The 3857-nt window shown below is 33.2% G+C and overlaps 1 non-coding gene across 1 annotated transcript; it reads left to right on the top strand.

Annotated features, from left to right (window-relative positions):
• The first annotated feature begins 1550 nt into the window (after positions 1–1550).
• On the top strand, positions 1551–1632 carry TRNAR-CCG (transfer RNA arginine (anticodon CCG)). The gene is given in 2 exon segments: positions 1551–1588; positions 1596–1632. It is a non-coding gene; the product is annotated as a tRNA-Arg (tRNA).
• Positions 1633–3857: the final 2225 nt, after the last annotated feature.

Raw genomic sequence — 3857 nt, 5'->3', positions numbered from 1 at the left:
CTAATTCTGCCCAAAAGTAAGTCTGATCGTTCATTAGCGAAGCAAGAGCGTTATCGTCCAAACGTAGCTTTGAGTGTTCCAATCTCTTAGAAAACTGGCAGAATAAGGTAAAGTTCAGACTCTTTTTTTTTTCTGTGTGAACTGTGAACTTGTGATTTTTACCATATTTCAAGACACATATGAACTTGTGTTGAAAGTTGAACATAACCATTCATGCCACTTTAATATTCTATTTTATTGTGTATTGCTTAACCATTATTAATCATGCATTTTAGACTTTCGTTGTTATGTTTTGCACTTGTATATTTTTGGGAGATTACTATTGTGCTTAATTCTTTCGACAGATGTCGGTGGTGACACTGTGGTGACACTGTGGTGACATTATGATGATATCTGTGGAATTGGTGTGGTTATAGAGAAGACAATGCAAACCTTTGCAATGTCGGTGTTTCTCATGTGGTTGACTTAAGACTAGACTTATGATGTCTAAGATGGAGTATGTGAGAGTTTTTTTAGTATGTTCTAGAGAGAGAGAGAGAAATTTGCTGAGAGGGAAAAATGCGAGTAGTGTCCGAGAGAGAGAGAGAGAGAGAGAGAGAGAGAGAGAGAGAGAGAGAGAGAGAGAGAGGAGGAGAGTTTTTGGGCTGTGTGGGAAATCACCATGCTTTCCTGTTTTTGCAAAGACTGGTCTGGATAAACATTTCTAATAATAAAGATGTTTCGGGCATATATATATATAGGGATTATTATCACAGTGTGATTCATTTATCACACATTACACAGGTGAAAAATAAGAAATTAGTGTTGTTCTGACCGGTTTCGACTTTATTTCAAGCCATTGACGAAGGACTGATACTTGTAGTGTGAGAAGTCACAAATATATATACTACAAGAACAGTACTACTCCATATCCCCACTCAGGCCGGTGTCAGGTAGGGTGGCCTTTAAAACTCATTTGGATAAAAATTTGTTTAGACTCTCAGGGGACATTGCTGATGACCATACCCCACCTGATCACACCTGATCAGGTGTTGCAGAGTTTGGAAACTCTTAACATTACACCCCGTTTCTTATTTTTCACTGTGGTAATGTGTGATATATATATATATATATATATATATATATATATATATATATATATATATATATATATATATATATATATATATATATATATATGTTAGATATATATTATATATATAGTATATATATATATATATATATATTTATATATATATATGTGTATATATATATATATATATATATGATTATATAAAATATATAATATATATATATATATAATATATATATATATATATATATTATATATATTATATATATAATATAATATTATATTATATAAGATAATTATTATATATAACATATATATAAGTATATATATATGTGTATATATACTAATTTTGAAAAACTTTTAATTAAAAAGATTTCATAATTGATAAAATCTTTTTTTTTTTTGCAGTTACAAAGTTATAAACATTTTACCTCTTTCCTTGAAAATATTGACCTTACTAATCCCTGTCAAGTCAATATGTCCGTTAGCTCAGTTGGTAGAGCGTCAGCATTCCGGTCGAAACTTACTGAAGGTCACAGGTTCGAGTCCTGTACGGGCTATATATCCTTTTACAAGTGATTGAAATAAAGACTAATATTTTTTTATCATATTTTTTCACTAATTGAAGACTTGTTTAATACCTTCAGAGTAATAATGGACAATGTTTTAAGTGTCTTTAGTTCAGTATACAGCAATGCGTATTACTAACAAATGCACGGCAATGCATATTGTAGATCCTGAGGCAATCTCAAGTCTCAAATGAAGACGGTCAGGTTTATAAATGAGAGGCAGCCATCTTAAATAAAACTGTTTTTACTCTTAAGATCGTGGATACAAAATGCACAGTTGGAAAATAAGTGCTTCTTTAAAATACATACACTAAACTTCACAATGGCTAAACAAGTAAAGATGTTTACTTCAGTCTCTTCTCTCAAAGGTTTACAACACAAATAGATGAAGTATATATATATATATATATATATATATATATATATATATATATATATATATATATATATATATATATATATATATATATATATATATCACTCAAACAAAATTCATATAGGAGAAAACGGGCACGTAATTGGTAGGGGGTAACTAAACAAACTAACATAGACTCAGAGACTACACTATATTCTTAACATACTCCCCATCATAGGAGCTCCCAAGCTCCTATAAAAAAATGAGCAAATACAATAAGATCTCATGGTACAAAAAAACATAAACTACTGTTCACTGAGTTTACATTACCCATAAGTAACCTTTTTCACAGGGCTCTACTTCATAAATCAATTCTAGTACGAGGCTTTATCACAAGCCCTCTCTTAGATTTTTGGGTTCAAAATTCTTAGATTCATCAGTGTCCTCAGCAACAGCATCCTTATTCTTATCTTGTATAGGACTCTCTATAGAAGTTTGAGCATTTCCGCTAACATTATTTACATCATAGAAAATCTCTAAATCATGTACTTTTGAACAGACCAGCACAACACACCTTTAGTAGTTCGTACATTAACACATCTTACTATACCGTCCCTGCCAGGAAATAAATCAGTAGCTATGCCCACAGGCCAGCTCATTCTAGGAACATCGTCTTTCTTATCAAAACAACAGAACCTTACTTCAGATTGCAGTTAGGTTTAAAGCTCTTTATTGTCCTGGGTAAATTCCTGAAATAGTCATCCTCCACACTTTCCAAAATTTGTCGAGTCGCCTTTTCCGAACAATTTCTCTTTCACTTAAATCTTTATCACTGATATTTACATGTTCATCAGACACATGAGGCTGAAAACCTGCAACTCGACTAATCAGAAAGTGTGAAAAAGTCAAAGGATCAGTTACATCAGGTTCTTCATTTACATAGTCAAAGGTCTAGAACTGATGCAAGCTTCTGCTTCAAAGTTGTTTCAAGTTCAAATTTATTTAAGAATTTATTGCCAAGAGATTTCCTTAGAGCAGGCTTCACTGACCTCACAAGACGTTCCTTCCAACCTCCCCACCATGAGGATCTGGGAGCAATGAATTTCCAGTCAGGACTCAAAACACTAAAATATTGTTGAAGCTTATTTGCAACACTGATTAGGGTTTTAGTATTATCTGAGCATATCACAGACGGAAGACCTCGCCTGGCTAAATACAATCAAGCACAGAAAGAGAGTCTGTTAACTCCAAATGAACAGCCCTTGTATCAGCACTAGTAAATAATAATATATACAATTTCTTAAATGGAAGATCAACGGCAAACAAAGGGCCTGCATAATCTAGACCAGTTAAGGCAAAGGGGAACGTATTGTTAACTCTCAATACCGGCAGGGGAGGGGGAGGCTGATTTCATGACCCAGAGTCGAAAATCTTTTGCAAGCAACACATTCTTTACAAACTCTTTTGGCCAGTCTCCTTAATCCAATAAGCCAATAAGAGTTTCTGAAGGTTGGCATGAAAGTATGAACACCAGAATGCTCAAAAATTTATGCTGAAACTGCACTATAAGTTTAGACACATGATAATAAGGAAGTATAATGGGGTGCTTGCTGTCATAACTCATGTCAAAATATTGTAATCTACCATTGATTCTCAATAGTCCCTTGCAGTCAAGAAGAGGGTCAAGTTTTCTCAAGGAGGAATTACTAGGGAGAGGTTTTCCTCGAGACAAAACACTAATTTCTTTCTCATAATATTCCCTTTGTACACAAATAAAAGTCTTGTCCATTGCATTACTCAACTCATTATAAGTGAGAGGACCTGAAAGTTTAGCACCGCTAGGTTTTCAGTTGTTAATGAA

The sequence above is a fragment of the Macrobrachium rosenbergii genome, chromosome 31, assembly GCF_040412425.1.
Source record: "Macrobrachium rosenbergii isolate ZJJX-2024 chromosome 31, ASM4041242v1, whole genome shotgun sequence".
In the NCBI taxonomy this organism is placed as follows: Eukaryota; Metazoa; Arthropoda; class Malacostraca; order Decapoda; family Palaemonidae; genus Macrobrachium; species Macrobrachium rosenbergii.
Note: the sequence above shows the minus strand (reverse complement) of the source record. Positions and strands in the feature narration are given on the sequence as shown.